Here is an 18,278-nt window from a genome sequence, read left to right as displayed (position 1 = left end):
GCAGCCCGGCTGCCGCTGCGCCCGGGGCCGCCGGCTTTCCGGCGGCAGCGCGCTGGAGCCCTCGGTCTCGGCGCTTTTCCAGAGCCCCCCCCCCCCCCCCCCCCCCCGGGCACCGTTTCCCTCGGTTCGCCTCGGTGGTGGCAGGCAGCCCCCGGCTGGGAGAGCCGCTACCGGCATGCGGCGGCGGCTCCGTTAACTCTGTGCGCGCTGGCACTGCCCGATGCGTTCCCTTCCCCGGGCGTGTTTACTGATGGGGAGAGGGGCTCCTTCCCGGGGGCTGCGGGGCCTGGGGCAGATGGTGGCTCTCCAGGTGTGCCCTAAGTGCGGGGAAGTTTCGCCTCCCTCAAAATACCGGCCTCACGTTGTGAAGTTGGCGTTCTTTTGTTCGTTCAGCGCATCTAGATGTCTCCCGTCAACGCACTCGCGCTGTTCTCCGTGCGTGCTGTGTGCTGATCCTCCACCACCTTTGTAAACGCGGTTATGAAATGACTTGAACGGGGAAGCGCCTGCCGGAGCGTTACTCCTTTTGTGCCTGGATTTTCCTTGCTGTCCTCCGGCAGGGCGAATGCCTGCGGTGGGCTGGGCAGCGGGGGACGGGGCGAAGACAATGACTGCATTTTCCCCGGGTTAGGATCCGAGCTTACAAAAATGCGAGGCTGGCCCTTCATCCAGCTCGAATGTTCAGATACCATGTCACAAAATCCGGAGAAGGCCGGTGTTAACACGGAGAGCTCTGAGCGCTGCGCCGTGCCATCAGGAATGGATTTGAAGCTCTCATGTTTGGTGGGTTCCAAGGATGTACAGGGCCTATCTCCAGGGAATCCAGGTCCCCCACTCAATGACAGCATGCTGTACTTCCTCATCAGGTTAATCGGCCTTTTGCCTCATTAAAAGCAAGGTGCCGTGTCAAGTTAAACTTAGCTCTGTAATGAACATACGTGTGCTGCTTTGTTGTTGTTGTTGTTGTTGCATTATTAACTAGGTGTTTCTGGGGCAAACACTTTGCTATTTGGGATTGCTGACCCCAGATTTTGAAAGCCAGACCTGTCTCTTTTTTTAGTTATCCAAAAGATATATTTAGAAGATTGCGTTTCCTGGGAGAAAGGTGGAACCTTGCGGATCGTAATATGTTGTTGAGGAAAATGGGCTAGGGCTGCATACGAGAAAACTAATTTGGGAGACACTAATTTCCTGTGCATCTGTATGTGGGCCATCGTGGACATAGAGGTTTTAGTGAAATAGCTGTTGCAGAGTTAAAAGGAAGGTAAATGGCGGAATTTCTCGGGACTGTGGTCTCATCATCAGGTGAAAGCACAGCAAAAGGTACGTAGCTTTTATTTTTTTTTAAAGCAAGAAGGATTCTTCCAAACTTGCGCATCTCTGAGCAGCAGGGTATGACTTTAAGAGGAACGGAGGCTGCTCCATTGCTTCCTGGATCAGGCCCAAAGTGTTAACGCGTAGGCTGATGTAACAATAAGTTAAGGGATGTCATTTTGCCCGTGACACCTTCTTGGAGCTGATGCTTTTGTTTCTGTATTTTTGATGGTCTGAACAGGATCCCTGGCTAAGGGACTCTGCAGGTTGTCGGGAGCGTTGTCTCAGCAGAGCTTTACGGCAGATTACAAAAGAAAAATAAAAGCTGGTGCTTGGGAACTGTCACAACTGTGGTTTGGTTCAGTGATGAAGATTAAACAGGAGCCTCAGCCTTCTGAACTTGTGGTTCCCCAAGCACTTCATGTTCTCGGTTCGGCTAGGAGGTTATTTCTGAAGGTGACATTCCTGGCAGCATCTTCCGATTCGTAGCACCCTAGCTGCAGGAAAGGTGCGTGGACTGGGAAACCAGGCCACGATCTGCCTTCTTGCGCCTTGGTTTCTGCTGGGAGGGGAGAACCAGAGGGGTGCGGGGCTATTTCCTGTTCTTGCTGCAGGCGGGGGCTGTGGACGACGCCAGAGTTGGCAGGGGGTGAAGTGTCCAGGCACAACGTGCGCGCTGAGGGACAGCCGGGCTGCAGCCTCGTGAGGGGTATTATGGAGCCAGGGGGACAGGCAGTGGGGCCACTTCGGAGTGGGTGGAGGGGGACCTCATGGCTCTGATCACTCCAATCCCCCCCCTCTCAAAGATGGAGGCCTCACAGGACCATCTTCTCCCTGCTCTGGCTCCATGCCTGGGTCTGTTTTCTAGTGAATCATCCCCTTCTCACAGGCTAAGGTGCTGTGTGTCCTCTGCTCTCGCTGGTCACCGAGGTCCAGGATACGTTGCAGGATTAGGCCTGCGGTTGGAGCATCTGTGTCTCTCTCCAAGGAACAGTCTCTGCTGTTTGCAGAGCTCACTGGGAGGGGAGAAAGTGGGTGGTGAGGCTCTGCACAGGACCCAGACCCTCGCCAGGCAGAGCCAGGAAGGCTGGAGGAGAGGGAAGGGTAGATGGGGTGCGGGAGGCAGAACAGGAAAACCAGTCTGTGCAGTTGGCATGTGCGGGGGCTCGCCTGGACTGTTTCACATCTGTCCCCACCATGCTGAGGTCCAGGGAGAGGGATTCTCACTTTGGCCATCCCACTGCTGGGCAGGCTCTGGAGGCTGGAACTTCCCTACCTGCAAACCCCAGAGGTTTGCAGCTTCTGCATCTCCTCCCAGCCATGGATTTGCATCCCCTGGCACACAGGGAGCAGCTGGTCCCTGGGCCCAGGATCCTGCGGGTCTCACCACCCACTTGCCCATCTTAAAACCTCTTCTGCACTAGGAGTATTACTGTTTTCTTCATACTGTTATATAATGATTCCTGTTATTGCTTGTCCTCCTGTCTCTTTTCTTTACATCTTTTAGCTCCTTAATTTTGGGTGGTCTCTTATCTCCTTTGTGCCTACATGCACAGATGAAGGAGGAAGAAGTAGGTGCAAGATGCGGCGCTGGCTCTCACTGGTGGGGTGGCTGTGTGGCATGGTATCCCTGCTGAAACCACTCCTGATCTGAGTCCAGAAAGGGGTTGTGATCCTGACCCTCCTGGTCTTTAAGGGTCACTCCTGTCATCATCTGCTTTCCACTCTATATGAGTCCATGCTTCCTGTGAGAAAGATATATTTGCAGGTATTTTGCATACAGGAGAGGCTCTTGCTGGTGGGGATTTAACCTGTCTGGGCTCTGATTTCTGCTTTCACAGAGGAACAAATATCTTCCTGCCTCCATATGCAGGGAGTTGCAAAGTAGCTTTAATTAGAGCTTGTACATCTCCTGGAGCACCCCACCGAAAATGCTGCAGAGTTCCAGGACGAAGTATGCGACTTGCCTGTAGGATTAGCTAGCTTAGTCTGGGCAATAAGTAATCTGGTGATGGCAGATCCCCAGGAGGATTTGCAGGCAGAGGACCTGTTGTTGCAGCAGGTACTTCTTGTGAGATGAGGTGTTTTTCTTTTTTGCCAGTCAGAAGGCACCTTGATCTTGATGGGAATCAGGAACATTGGACTCGGTGGCCACACGATGCTGGGAGCTGTTTATCTGTTGATTCTGGGAGCCAGGTTGGTTACAGCTGGCCTGCGAGGAGAGGAGGGAGGCCTGATTTTGAAGTGCCCGCGGGAAAATACAGCCCTCTGTATTACAGTGTAGGTGTTGCTGCCTGAAATAGCGCTGGCAGCTTTGGACCAGCAGCTCATGCAAAAATAGCCCTCTCTGTTATCCTGCAAATCTTTGGGCTAGCTCCAAGCCAGGCAGGCACAGGGGGAGGGTGCAGGTGGGCTCCAGCCACCGATGCCGATGCTCTCCCTTCATCCCAGGACAGCTGTGGAGCAGGGAGCAGCAAAGCTGGATTTTCTCACGCGCCACCCTGCTTATTAGAGCTGTCTGAAACTATTTCTCACCACCTTCAGAAAATCACACTTCCTTAGGTTCGCAGAAGAGTGAAAACTTGCTTCCTTCTTGCCTTGAGTTTCTGCAGATGGGGAACGGTCACTTTGCTGTAGAAAGCTTTTACCCCTTGCAAGGGCGGCACATTTCTGGGTGTTCTCTGCTCCTGGTTAGCTGGCACGCAGGATTTGACCTGGGAGTGGAGCTGGGGTAGCTGGGTCCCCACGGCCAGGTCAGCTCCTCGTCTCCCAGCTGAGCCAGCCGTGACGGGGAACTGGCAGCTGCAACTTTTCTCGGCCGGTGCTGCAGGTCCAAGTGACTTTAGCTGTACCTGGAACAACGGAGGTTGTCCACTCCCAGGCACGTGCCATGCGTGGAGCAAAGCCTGGCTAATTTCTCAGTGTCCCTTTCAGAAATGCTTGACTAAATAAAGCATCTGCCCAAGGATCTCTATGAGTAAGAGGAGACTAAAAAGGCTCCTGCGTGATCCCAGCAGTGCTGGTTTCTATATCTAGGGCCTCTCCATGCACAGCCCTGGGACACCAGCTGCTGCTTGGTGGCTGTCTTTGTGCTCTGCTAACTAATAACCCTTAGATATGGGCCCTGAAGCATAACGCCCTTTCTAAATCACAGGCAACACCTTGACTTGGGTTTGGACCTGGATCAGAAACTGGTGCATGCTTGGGAGCACAGAGGCAATAAAGTCCATCATCAAGCAAAAAGGGAGCCATGTTCTGCTGCAGCTGAGCTCCCCTCTTGATTTGGGCAGCGTAAGGCAAAATGTGCCATGGTCACCAGGGCCTTGAGCCTTAAAGCGTTTGGCACACCCCAAAATCTACTGTGAAGACCTCCAAGGGATCAGTTTTGGTACTGTACTGCTGGGGTGAGGGTGCCTCTCCCCAGGATCAGAAGGGGTTCCCAGTTCCTGTGAGCAGCATGGCATGGCTCCTGCGAGGAGTGGCTGCTGCTTTGCCAGGTTTAGGGCTTTGGATGCTGGTGCTGGAGTGTGCCTTGTCTCCGTTTCCCCTCCTGAGTCACTAAGTGACACCACTGAGCGTAGAGGAGAACTGTGCTGCCCTGGAACAGCGCGTAGGCTTCCCTCAGCGAGCTGTGCTGGCCTTTGGCAGGCAAGGGTGCGGACGCAGTGAGAAGGGCAGAGGTGAGTGTCATGCTTGGCCAGGAGGAGCTACAGGAGATCGATCCATGGTGGGCAGCAGGTCTGCGAGGCTGAGAGCACTGTGGGCGACTCTGGCCGGCTCAGAAATTCTCACTGCAGAGGAGCCTGAGCGATCAAGTGCTGGGAAGCGATAAAGTGCTTCCACTGAGCTGGGAGGCGCTGGGGCTGTCCGGCAGCTTCTGTCGGACCTCTTGTGCCTGCGCGGTGCTGGGTGCAGCAGCGTGGTCAGTGCTGGTCGCGCTGGCAGGGAGCTGGCCTGGGTGTAGCAAAGATGTCAGTAAATCCTGCCTCTCTCTCTGCTCTTACTGCTGATCAGAGGAGGCTGCCAGGATGCGAGCACGCACCCTCCCAAAGGGCTGGACCACTCTTTTGTGTCCAAAGGGTGCCGTTTGAATGAGAAGACTCTGCCCCGCTCCTTGGTGAGGTGTTCTCTGCGCTACTCCTCCGTGAGGTGTTCTCTGCGCTGTGTGATGCTCTGTCCGGTGCAGATGGTGGAGGATGCCGGTCCTCGGCAGGAGCTCGGGCGGACGTTTGCGGCGAGGGGAGGCTCCGGAGGAAGCTCATCTCCCTGGCAACTTTGGCAGCCAGGCATCTGCTCGCCTACTGAATTGGGTGTGCAGCAGTTGAACCCCTAAGGGGTGCCAGCACCTCTCAGCACTTGCTTTCTCAGGTCTGGGGGGAGGTGGAGAGGTCTGCTAACTGCCAGAAATTTTGGGGACAGAGTATTGAGCCTGCAAGGGTAGGCTAAAGATCAAAAGGAAGATGAATCACTGTGCTGCTCTTTCTCTGCTGAATGACCATGCTCCCAGTGCTTGCCTGCTGCAGCTTGGTGCTGGGCTGTGTACTGCAAAGCTTGGCCAGAAGGGTCAGTGAAAACTGCTTTCATTTAATTCCCATGGTCCAGCTCTGTCGTGGATAAGAGGGTGACCGGTCTGGAGGAGGAAAACATGAGGTTCCCCAGAACATGGGGTACTAGAGGGGAGCAGGTGATTTGCAGCTTGAATGAAAACAATTTGTATAACTCCAGGCAGGGAAACCTAGGATGTGGTCGGGTGGGGGAGGATCACCTCTGTGCTTGGAGGATTTGGGGAGAAGTTTTGTATGGAAGTCGCAGCAGACGGCACTGAAGCTGTTCAGGGAAGGGGGAGAGTTCATATTAGGGAAGAAAAAGGAAATGAGAAAATAAGAGATTCAGTGGGTTGGAGAGGGACAGGAGATGCTGCCTTGGGGACCCAGGGCACTGGTGTTCAGCTGAGTGGGGATTTCTTGTCTCTGCATGTTAGGGTCAGCCAACTCTTGCTGAGCTTGTAGTCATGTCTTGGCATTGCTGGCTGATTACCTGTGTCAGGGAATCCTCTCTGGTCTTCTTGTCTTTCCTGTCTCGGGGTCTTACCCCAAGCAATCGCTCTCTTAAGGTATCTCTGCAGTCCAAACTATGACCACGGTGACCTCCTAGAAGTGCTCCCCAGTATGAATCAAGGGTTGGAACTGGGTTGGGCCTCATGGTGGTAGCATGGGCTGAGCATGGCCTCAGCTGATGTGGCACCTTGAGGATAGAGCTGGGTGGGCTGATGGGAAGAAGTCGTGCGCAGAAAAGAGGCCAGAAGATGGCAACAGTCCTGATGAGGCTGTGGGAACAGCAAACCAGAGGTATGTGCCCCTCTGAAAGGAGTTATCCCCTTGTCCCTGGTAGCCTGATCTGGAGCTGGGTGAGAGCTATCAGCAGAGCAGGTTGGGCAGACACCCATCGGGAATGACCCTGGTACGGCTGACCTCCTTGCAGGCAGGCAAGGCACCAGATAGGTGCTTGGGTCCGTTCCCACTCTGTTGTCTGATGTATCCAGGGACAAGGTGCTGCTTCTCACAGCATCTCTCTCTGGCCAGGGCAGTCCTTTAAGGTCTCTTGGCTGGGGTTTGTGGCTGCAGTGGTTCTCACTGGTTGCCCCATCTGCCTCATGCCCCATTGTCTGCAGCAGGATAGTGCCATCCTTTCCTGTATTCCTGTCACTGTTTGCTGGCCTATGGAGGGCAACTGAGTTCATCCTTCCAGGGTGGAGTGCATGTCCTAAGTTTGCAGGAATGCCTCATAGTTGATGGCCTCCTGGAGGAGAGCTGGCTGCTGTCGTCTCTGGGCACAGCATCTCTCTGGGATGGGACACATGCACTTGATGAGTGGGGACGTGTCATACTTGTGACAGAGCACCCAGCTCCCACCCTGCTGACCCCCACTCTCAGCCTGTCATGGTGTGAGGGGGACTGTCCTTTGCCCTCTTGATGAAGGTGAGGATTCTGGGAAAGCCTTCCCAATGGGTTCGGGTGCTGGAAATGAGCCTGTGGCATCTGCGGGTGGGAGCAGGGCCCCAGGGCTGATGCAGAGCAGATCTTGGACGTGATGGTTTTCTAGGGCAGTTCTGGATGGGCAGTCCTGTGCCTGATGGCTTGTGGAAATGCTGAGGAGGATGGGAGGGCTTTGCAGAGCCTGTGGAAGGACATGCTGTACTACTTAGTGGGACAGCTAGTCAGGTCCTGCCAATTTGGGGTCGGGAGGCAGGTATTTGCATTCATTATAATCAATCACTGCTCATCCACTTTTCGTAATGGCTCAGTAATGAAATGCTGTTCAGGATCCTCTTGGTGGTCTCGGGGCAGGCAGATGGCTTGGCAGGAGGGTGGGGACTGGAATTAGCTCTGCTTTCTGGGCTGTCTCAAAGTTGGCAGCAATGCACCAGCCCTGGTTGCTGCACTCACCAGAGCCTGTCCCCATCGGACCCTGGCTCCCTGCTGGTGCACTGTCAGCTTTAGCTCTTCAAGGTGGGCTGCACTTGGGTCAAGCCAAGGTGAGGTCGGGATCAGGCATGGCCTCTAACTGTCAGCCTCTACCAATGTAATGTGACCTTTCCCAGCTTGCAAGGGTGTGTGGGTGTGTGTAGGACAATTAGCAATACATTCATTAGTCCTGCAAGTATGACAAGGAGTATGAGTGGGCTGTCAGGATGCCTCGCTTGGTGGTTGGATCATCCCCATGGGTCCACGGGATGGTAGTAACAGCAATGATGGGAACAGGTGCCTCTGGCTCTTGTCTGGACCTGCTGCTCTGGGTGTTCCCTCCTTCCCACCTCCACCCCTCTGGTCTTCCTCAGCTGCCCTTCTGTGTGGCTTGGTGCAGAGGAGAGGAGGAGTGGGGACCTGAGTGGGTGAGTCTCCCCTAGGCTGCTTTCAGCCTCAAGCCAGGCTGACAGTTGCTACTGGGAGTCCAGCTGAAGTCACCAGCGTCCCTGGGACAATCCACTGCCATGCAGGGTCTCAGCTGCCTTCTCCCTGTGTCCCTGGTAGGAGAAGGAGCTGTCTTCCCATCCTGGCTGCCAGGTCGTCTCTTGTGCTGCTGGCCCTGAGCTCCGTCGGGAGCTGCCTGGTGATGCTGGTGTAACCTAGGGAACATCAGGGCCACTTCTCATAGGGCCGTGGGACACATGCTGCCTGCTCGGGCAGCTGCACATTTATGTCCTGTGCTGGAACGAAGCGGAGATTCCTGTCCGGGGGGGACCTGGCGTCGCAGGGTGGTGCTACCTGCTGGCTTTGAGGTGACCTGGAGACCCTTTCTTATAGTGCTGGAGAGCCTGAGTCCCACAGACACGTCCCCAGATCTGCAGAGCTGAGGCAGCAAGAAGGAGCTGGAGGAGTTTCCCTGCCAGGTCCCTCCTGCGGCTCCTGGCTTGGCTCGGCACGGTCCATATACATGGCAGGAGGAGGCAGTCCCCATTCCGGCATCCACACACCCAGCCCTGCTTGTCCGGCCTCTGGCAGTGCTGCTGGGCCCCAAGCAGATGGGACAGACATCAAATGAGTGTCCTACCACCCCAATGCTGCCCTGATCTTGAACACTCACAGAAAGATGCCTTGATGTCAGCAAATGGGGATGCAGCTGGGGTGGAGGTCTGTGGTACAGAGAGATCACCCTTCTCTGGCACACTTTCTTCCTAGGTTGGTGATTTTAGCTGGTCTTACTGGCATGGGGGACACAAGAGGCTGGGACTGTAGGATGACTGTTGTTGTTTCTTGGACATTCAGGTACAACAACAACTGCAGGCCATGGCAAATGCTGTAGGAGTCCCAGACCTGACGGTGCCCTAGAGCCCAAATGGGCTTACAGGCAAGGAGGAGAAAACCTAGAGGGTGCAAGGTGTTCTGGTGGGTTTGGGAAGGTCAGATGCAGGTGAGATGCTGGGAAAGGCTGAGGTTTTTGGGCACTGGGTAGGACATAGTGGTAGATGCAGGATGGTGTGGATGGAAATTAGGAATTCTTCTATACCTACAAGCATGAGGGTGATGGGAAGCAGCAGGCATGGGGTCATCCAAAGAAGGTCCTTTTTCACACAGTGCCTCACTGCAGGGTGCTGCTGGGCCACAGGGAAGAAGAATCACACAGGCTTCCAGAGGCCATGCCTGTGTCTACAGCATGGTTGGGGTGCAGCTGCTGATTCTGCATTTTCCCAAATGCCTTGCTGCCAGAAGGGGTGGGCTACAGTGGGGAGAGGCACGGTATGGGGCTGAAGCAGTGTTGTGGTTTTGGTGTGCTCTGCAGGGAGGCAGTGTCATGTTTCTCCATTTATTGATCAGTAATTCCTCCATGGAGCCTGATCTCCATCGCCTGGACCATGCTCCAGAGAAGGAGCTTTGTGGAGTATTGAGCCCATTTCTAGTGTACAGACATTCTGTGTGTGGGGTGTAGCACAGAAAGCCAGCTGTATGGGTTCGTCTCAGCTCTGTGTCTGTGCAGTTGTGCTGGGTGCACGCACTGCAGAGAGGTGTGTTTGTGTGGCTTCACGCTCTGGAGGGAACTGATGCAGGCAAGGGGGCTGTGCTTGGAGATTTGGTTCAGTTCCCATCTGTGCCACTGATCATAGGAAAGCTGCTTAGCATCCCCACACCATTATTCCCCGCCTGGCAAGCAGGAAGGATGCTGCTTTGCATGCTCTGCTAGGGAGCAGGCAAAACCTGGTAGTGTGCTGGGCTCATATCAGCCAGTATCAGTGCTGGTAATCAGCAGAAATGGTGATGAAATCCTGTCCCCCCTGCAGTGCCTTTCACTGGTGGACCTCAGAGCAGTCCATCCCCCAGGGTGCAGGGCTGTCTCTGCTGCCAACTTGTCCTTCCTGGAGGTGGCAGACCCTGCCAGAAAGGAGGCAGAGCCTGCAGTGGTACTCTGTGCAGCTGGGAGGATCTGAGTGGGTGTTTGGGGGTGGAGGAGCCCTGGCTTGTTCCTGGAATGGGTCTGCAAGGGACCTGCCTGGTACCAGCCAGCAGCGTGTTGACTCTCCTTGGGTGGCCATCTAGCTCCGAACATTTCCCAGCCAAGCTCAGCTCACAGCAAAGGTGTTAGATCCACAAAGACATAAACTTGAGGTCCCCAAACCTGCCTCTGATCTGCAGCGGCATGCTCTGTCTGTGTGGGGGAGCTGTGACGTGTGAAGAGACAATTTCTGTCAGTCCATTGCGTGGTGACATGCAGGCTTCTGGCATTCAGGCTGTTTTTCTGGTGCTCAGAACTAGCTGGGAGTGCTGGCGGTGAGCATGGATCCCCGAGGGCACTTGATGCTGCATGATGGTGTGGAGAGAGGATTTCCCAAGCTGTTACAAGGCTGAGCAGCTTTGTGGTACACGCTGTGATAGAAGGATGCTCGGGTGAGGCAGGCTGAGTGGCTGGTCTGCTGATGCTTGCAAACTTCTGCAAATCTGTAGCTGCTGCATGGAGCTGAGAGATTAGGGTTGTCTTTTGTGGCTTGAAATGACCCTGAGAGTTGCCATCAGGGCCTATTCCCCAGCCCTCTGGGATGCTATGTGTCAGTAAATGTTACTGGGAGGTGATCCAAACCCAGACAGGCAGGGGTTTGTGTGCTTGTTTACTTCTGCAGACTCTTCCTGGTGAGAGGAAAGACAACTGCACTCTCCGCCTGTGCTGAGACAGCTAATCTGGGAGTCCTCCTGCCTCAGGTTGCAGACAGTTTCAGGCCTCTCCTTCCTTCCCAAGCACTGCAGGCTGAATCGCCTTCTGCTGCATGTCATCAGAGCAGCAGCACAGAGACCAGAGCTGTCACAGCAGGACAGCGCAGGTGCAAGGAAGTGGAGGAAATCCTGCCCACAGTGTTAATACACCTGTAGAAAAAACAGCTGAATTTGCCAAGAAAGTGCATGCCTTTCTGTAATCAGACTGGTAATTGTGAATAAAACTATGGCCATTGCAGGAAGGAGGCTCCGGATGGTTCTTTGAGCAAGGATAGAAAATGCCTTTCCGTGGTGAACTCTGAAACTGGCTGATGAGACCACCAAACCTCATATTTAGGTGTTAAAACATCCAGGAGAGGAGCTGGTAACTCCCAAATCATAAGTACACGGAGAGAGTTCTGGCTTCAGAAGGGCAGATAGGCACACTGGAAGGTGCCATTAGGAAACTGTGACCTTTTGAAACCTTCCTGCTGGAAGAGTGGCTATGGTTTTCCTGCAGCGGCTGGTGCCAAGGCAGCCCTGGGCAGCTGCAGGACCGCAGCTGCCTGTTGCCCATGTTGGGTGTTGGCCGGCTGCACGGGGTGCGAGCATGCTGGTGCTGAGCTCTGGGCCACCTTTGCCAGCGAGAGCTCCTGGGGCTGGAGGTGGCTCCTTGGGTCACAGTGCTGGGCAGCTCTGCAGCTAGTGAGAGGGGTCTTGTTCTGTCCTTTGCCCTTGACACACTGGGAGATGTGTGGCTGTGCGTGCTCTGGTGTAGGTCGGGCTCTGAGAGACGTCGCTTAGTCCCTGCCCCTGCACAGATCCCTGCAGGGCTCGTGTCTGGGATGAGGGATACTGAGGCTTTGTGGATAGGGCTGATCTCCATCTGGGATGTTTCCTTATGTTGCACAAGATTTACTGAAAGCATCATGTGAACCTGCTGAGAAGGGACGAGTTGCAGAGTTTCCTTTCCCATCATCTCTTTTGTAATTCAGTGCCCTTTCCCATCATTCTGCCTTCAGGGAATTTCCCACCCCTTGCACTTGCCCGGTAGTCAGGCTGTGTCCCAGAGCCAGGAGAGCAGCACTAGCCCTTTCCTCCTCTGGGTAGGCAATAAAGTCCTTGGCTCTCCACCTCCTGGGCCCGTGGGGTGCCAGGTTAAATCTGACCTGAAGCACAGCACAGACAAGCTCTGCCAAGCCTCTGATTCTGGCCCAAAGAGGCTGCAGAGTCCAAGTTGTCTCACCTGAGTGTTTCTTAAACAAGCTGGTCTAGGGGCCTTTCCAGAGATCCCAGCAGTGCAGTCAAAGCTGGTAGCAGACCTGTTGTCTCTGTCTCCTTTGGGCTGGGGGTGTGAGGAGGGGGGTCAGCGATGCCCCATCAGGCTGTGGCTCCTGCCAGCTCTGCTGCCTGCTGTTGCCAGAGGTGAAACCTTGTGCCATGGCACAGGTTCTCAGATGCTGCACACCGGCAGCCAGATTTGAGGAGGGAAGAGTGGTCATGGTGATGGGCATTGCCTGTGTGGGAGACCATGCGCTGGGCTCCTCTTATTAAAAACTAAGGTCGGCAACCTGCCACGCAAATGAAATTCCCAGGAGAGTTATCAGATTGGTGGGAAGGAGGTGAGCATGGAGCCTGTGGAAAACACATCCATGTCCCTGGGGCAGAAACATGCCCAGCAGTGGGGCTTGGAGGTTTGGAGATCTTTGCTGTAACAGACACACACCCCTCCCAGCAAGTGAGGCTAATAGAATTTTATGTGGAGCACTTTTATGCTGGGCTAAACTATTCTTTTCTTGGAGGGTGGGGGAATGGCATACATGGGGGTAAGCTCTTGGCTGCAGCATCTGAGGGAGCCCCCCCCCCTTTGAAGTCTTACTTTCATGGCCGATGTTCTTCAAAATAATGGTTTTTTCTCCTTCTCTGTGTAACGGGTGACATGGGAAACCCTTCTGCAAGGAAATAAATTCTGCTTGTCACAGGGGCTTTCACTTGGCACTGTTGAATTTCCTTCCATGCTGCTGTTGTCTTTCTCTTTTCCCCCTTCTCTGCTCCTCCCTCCCACACATACTCTTCTCTATCGTACATCCTCAGCTTTCAGAGCAATAATTGTGGTTGAGCTAAGAAAACCCTAACATGTTTTTAATGATGGCTTTGGTTCCTTTTTCTGCAGTGTTCTCTGAGGCTGCACCCTGTTTGAAAACTTGAAGGTGTTTCAATGACCTTTTTTTTCCATTTAGACTTATTTTTTGAGGAAATTTCCTGGAAATTCAGTATTTGGATGAGAAGTGGGAATATGAAGTTGTCTGGTGTCACTAAATACGCAGGACACGCAGGTTGGACCTGCCTGCTGGGAAAGACTCTTAGCACCCCTTCTAGGTCTCCCTCATGCAGGAGTTTGCTGGTGAGACACAGGCATTTTTGTAGGAAGTCGTGTGATTTTTGAGGTGAAAAGTCACAAAAGTCTTAGACTGCCTAGAGGAAGACCACTGTGTCCAACCTGATCACCTTCTATAATGCAATGACTGGCTTGGGAGATGAGGGGAGAGCAGTGGACATTGTCTGCCTGGACTTCAGGAAGGCCTTTGACACTGTGTCCCACAAGATACTCATAGACAAGCTGTTGATGTATGGGCTGGGTGAGCAGTCAGTGTGGTGGATTGAAAACTGGCTGAATGGGAGATCAGTGGCACACAGTCTAGTTGGAGGGCGGTACCTAAGGGTGTTCCCCAGGGGTCAATACTGGGGCCAGTCCTGTTTAACAACTTCGTTAATGATCTGGATGATGGGGCAGAGTGTACCCTCAGCAAGTTTGCAGCTGATACCAAACTGGGATTAGTGGTGCATATGCCAGAGGGTCATGCTGCCATCCAGAGAGACCTTGTAAGGCTGGAGAAATGAGCTAACAGGAACCTCCTGAAGTTCAACAAGGAGAAGTGCAAAGTCCTGCACTTGGGGAGGAACAACCCTAGGCTGGGACCAACCAGCTGGAAAGCAGCTTGGCAGAAAAGGCCCTGGGGGCCCTTGTGGGCACCAAGTTCACCATGAGCCAGCAATGTGCCCCTGAGGCAGCGAAGGCCAGTGGTATCCTAGTCTGCATTAGGCAAAGTATTGCCAGCAGGTCAAGGGATGTGATCCTTCTCCTCTACTCAGCACTGGTGAGGCCACATCTGGAGTACTATGTCCAGTGCTGGGTTTCCCAGTACAAGAGAGACCTGGACATACTGGAGAGAGTCCAGTGAGAGCCACAGAGATGGTGAAGGGACTGGACTATCTCTCATGAGGAAAGGCTGAGAGAGCTGGGACTGTTCAGCCTGGAGAAAAGAAGGCTTAGGGGGAGCCTTATCAGTGCATATAAATACCTGAAGATGCTTTTGTTTTAAGTCTTTCTCAAGTGAACGTGCAGCAGGGGGGCCAGGCTGCAGAGAGCAGGGCTGGAGGTTGGAAACCACTGGGAGCAGCATGACTGGGTGCTGTACCTGGAGAAGTTGGGGCTGCAGTTGCAGTAGGCTGAGCTCTGCCCAAGCTGTCTCTTGGGCAAAGTGGGAGCCAGGATAGCATGAAGAGCAGCTCTTTGCCATCTTTGCCAGACTGGATTCTATCTCATAAACTCTCTGCAAAGTGAGACCTGGTGCTGGTCTTGTTGTTGTTTGCAGACCTGCCCGTTCTCTGCTTCTCAGATGCCATTGCCTGCTCTCCCTCCTCTGTCTTCCCACGCAGATCAGTGACGCAGAAATGACAGGACCTAGGCAGCAGAGAATGGCTGTCAGGAAGGCTGTTGGGCGGACTTTTTGCTTTTCTGCCTTGCAGCTTGGGGAGTAAGCATCCTACTTGTGGTGGGACTGCGAGCACAGTGATGCTTCTGCCAGCACACCATGTCCTGGGGCAAGGAGGAGAGTGGAGTCCAGCAGCCTGCCTGGGGCTTCTGATCCAGCTGCTGGATCAAAAAGGTTTGAGCAGACAAGCTGTGCCTGCCCCAGCCCTGCTGACCTCTGCTGTGACGCTGTGACCTGTTTTCCCAGATGCTCCTTTGGCCCAAGCCATGGGCCATGTTGTCTGTGTGCTGCCCCATGCCGCATCGCAGCCAAAGCTGCCCCTCTTCAGCCCAGGATACCAGGTGTGCTGCAGAGGCTACCAGACCAGCAAACCCACGCTGGCTTCTGCCTGTCTCACACTCTGCACCTTTGTCTGGCTTGGCAAAGGTTGCAAGATGGCTGGTTCGGAGGGGAGTAGGACAGGGAGCAGTGGAAGAGAAGAGGCCATGCCAAGAGGGCGGCTATGGTTGTCTTGGTACGTGAGGGCTGCCCTCCGCCTGCCACTGACCCTTCTGTGCCTCAGCTTGTGCAGTGTGGGCTTTCTGGGGCTGCTGGCAGCAGTAGCACTGTGGCTGCTGCTGTGGCTTTGCATCCCTCACTGTGGAGATCAGTCAGAGTCCTTGGAGGAGCCTTCAGAGTCACATCAGTGTCACTATCCTAGTAGCTGAGCCAGCTTGGTGCTGGGGTGGGGCGGGTGTACTCAAAGGAAAAAATACCCTGGGGACAACCTAGGAAACAGAGAAGCCACCATCAGCTAGAACTGTACAATGTTGCATGACCTTTTTTCTCCCTCGAGCAGTCTTGCTCAGAGGGAAGTGGAGGACCCTTGACGTTGAGATACTGCACTGAGATACTCAGCAGCATGTGTGCTGTGTGTCAGAAGCTGCATGCTGCATGCGCAGGTGTTTATGGCAGGGAAATGAGGCAGCTCTGCCAATACCTGTTCCTAAACCATTTCTAGTTCCACCTGGCTGCTTATGCAGTCAGCAGAGAGGAGGCAACCATGCTTCCTGCCTGTGGATGCGGGGATATTTCCCTCCCCTCCCCCTGCAATCAGATCCTTGCAGAGCAAAGCTTGCAGAAAGCCAAGCATCACTTGCACTCCATCAGACGTGGGTGTCTATAAAAAGCCTCTCTGGGGTTGCGATTGGGTGGGTTGGCTGTGCCACGTGGTCTCTCGTAAGGCCTGTGTTGCTGAGCAAGTGGCATTCCACTTATTTTTGGCACTAATAGTCTTTAGTTAATACATAAATTCAGCTTAAATTCTGGATGGAAAATAAATCCCAAGTGGAGGCTCTGCTAATAAGACGACAGACGCTTCGGGGAGCCTGGGACGCCTGTCAGCGGAGCGGTCGTGGCTGCTGAGATCTGCGAGCAGCAACATGCGCTGGCACAAGGTCCTTAAAAGTTACCATGAGTTGTCTGACTAAATTACAGAAGCATTAGACAGATGGCTGAGGTGAGCTCTAACTTTAACTGCTGGAGCTGAAGTCATTACAGCAAATGCCCCAGCGAGATCCCCAGTCTCATGCTGGCATGGTGAGAAAAGGGAGTCAAAGCATCAGTTTACATCTAACTGCAAAACACCCTCCTCTCTGACAGTCTGACGAAAGGCAAGAGTGGTCCGAGGTCCTCTGTCCTGCTTCTTTCTTGCTAACCCACTGCCAGTCACCCCAGAATGCTTCCCCACATCCTGGTTCATCCCAGGGAACCTTCAGCCCAGATTTGGGTATGTTGAGGACTGCATCCAAGTTGCTATGTCCTTCCAGCAGTGTATGTGCCTGTGAGAGCCTGGCTGGGGAAACGCATCCATAGTGGCCAAGCCATGGAGAGTGTGAGACCTTGGAGCTTTCACCTTAGGCTTTGCTCCATGGGTTGGTGCTGTCACCTGAAGGAGGGTCTGGCTGAGAGAGCAGATCCCAGCAGCCTGTCAGAGGGTTTTGTGGCAGCATGCTCCCCAGCGCTGTGCCATGGGGCTCTGTGAGTGCAGCAGGATGGAAGGTCCCCAAGCCTGAATTCACCATGCATACAGTGGCTTTGAGGGTCGAGGCTGGAGCTGACTCATTTCCATGCCCCAGCAGGCAGGCTGCTCAGCAGCAGCACCGTTACCTTGTGGCTTGCTCACCCTACTGCTTTGCAGTGATGCCCACCACACATACACAGGGGTCTGCCTATGGCTCTGGCTCTGGAGCCCAGCAGTGGGACAAACCCCAGTGCATGTCCTTTGCATGACCATGCTGAAGCCATTTTGTGCCTATGTGCCAGACTGACAGGCCAAGAGGGATGTACTCATTCCCGTGTCCAACTACTTTCTGATTCCCTCCTCACTTTTATCCAGCTGCTGTGAGGTGAAATGCAAAATACATTGGATGCTTTTTGAGAAACGGTCTGTACTTGTGAAGAAGCAGCTTTCTAGGGACCTCTCCAGGGGGGTGCTGCACTGGGAATGAAAGCCACTGGTAGTCTGCCAGCATGTCCCACTCCTGCCCTTCCCTGCCCCGTCCCTTCCCTCAGAGCTACGGGTGCAGGGTGCATGCCACTGAAAAGGGAAGGTGTCCTGGTGACTGGGCTACAAACCCTGTGGCTAAGGAATCGCTTGTACCCTTCTTGCTACCTCCTGACAGGGTCCTGAATTTCATGAATTTCAACTCTTTCCAGAGTTGAAAAGGGATTGGAGGTTAACCAGAGTTTAGAAGAATGCCAGTCTCTCCTGCTGGCCTGCCTCACCTTGTGCACAAGGTCAGCCCCTGCGCACTCAACGTGTTAACCCCTTGTCAGGCAGCAGGCAGAACTCTAAAGTCATTTAGGCCTCAGATCGATCTTTCTGGGGAGGTTCAGGTCTCTCAGTCTCAATCAGGACCAATGATACACCACTGGCCTCATGAAGTGGGGAGAGTCTGAGGTAATTTCTTTCCTCAAGTTCCTTGCTCTGGATTTCCACTGGACCCTGCTTCTTTCCTCTGCAGTTTCCATCCAAAAGAGTGACAAGGAAAGGCTCAATTGTTTTGTTTTTGTGGGCAATGGTTTGCAATCGCATTGTTTTCCCATGTTCTTGGTGCGGGGGCGGGGGGGGGGGGCTTATTCTGGAGCCCATTGGGGCTGTATTTGCTGCAGTAGGGAAAGCCCTGGCTAGTGTTACCAATGGGTATCCCTGATTCACAACACAAGGTGGTAAAGTGCCATGGGCAAGATCTAACAGCCTTGAGGCTTTATGGGGGAGCTGCAGGTAGATGCAGCTATTCCTTTCCTTTCCGATCCCCCACATCTGTGTTCCCATTGGGACCTGCCTTGGGGATGCATCATGCTGCAGTGGAAGCTGCAGCGTAAGATGATGCAGGGGCAGCCCTGGGATGCTCCTCTCTTGGAGCAGGGGCCTTGGGGAAGTAAGTGTGTGTATGCCCGTGTGTTTGTGCCAGAGGCTTCCTCTGGAGACAGAAATGATCGGTGCTAGAGACTGGGCGGGGGGGGG

General features: G+C 54.0%; 1 protein-coding gene across 1 annotated transcript in view; it reads left to right on the top strand.

The window, feature by feature from the left end:
• Positions 1 to 18,278, top strand: part of NRG2 (neuregulin 2) — a gene marked incomplete at its 5' end in the record, with an annotated part of 169,275 nt that overhangs the window by 448 nt on the left and 150,549 nt on the right. The gene's annotated exons all lie outside the window — the stretch shown is intronic.

Source organism: Haliaeetus leucocephalus, unplaced genomic scaffold (assembly GCF_000737465.1).
Source record: "Haliaeetus leucocephalus isolate CR32 unplaced genomic scaffold, Haliaeetus_leucocephalus-4.0 Scaffold199, whole genome shotgun sequence".
NCBI lineage: Eukaryota > Metazoa > Chordata > Aves > Accipitriformes > Accipitridae > Haliaeetus > Haliaeetus leucocephalus.
Note: the sequence above shows the minus strand (reverse complement) of the source record. Positions and strands in the feature narration are given on the sequence as shown.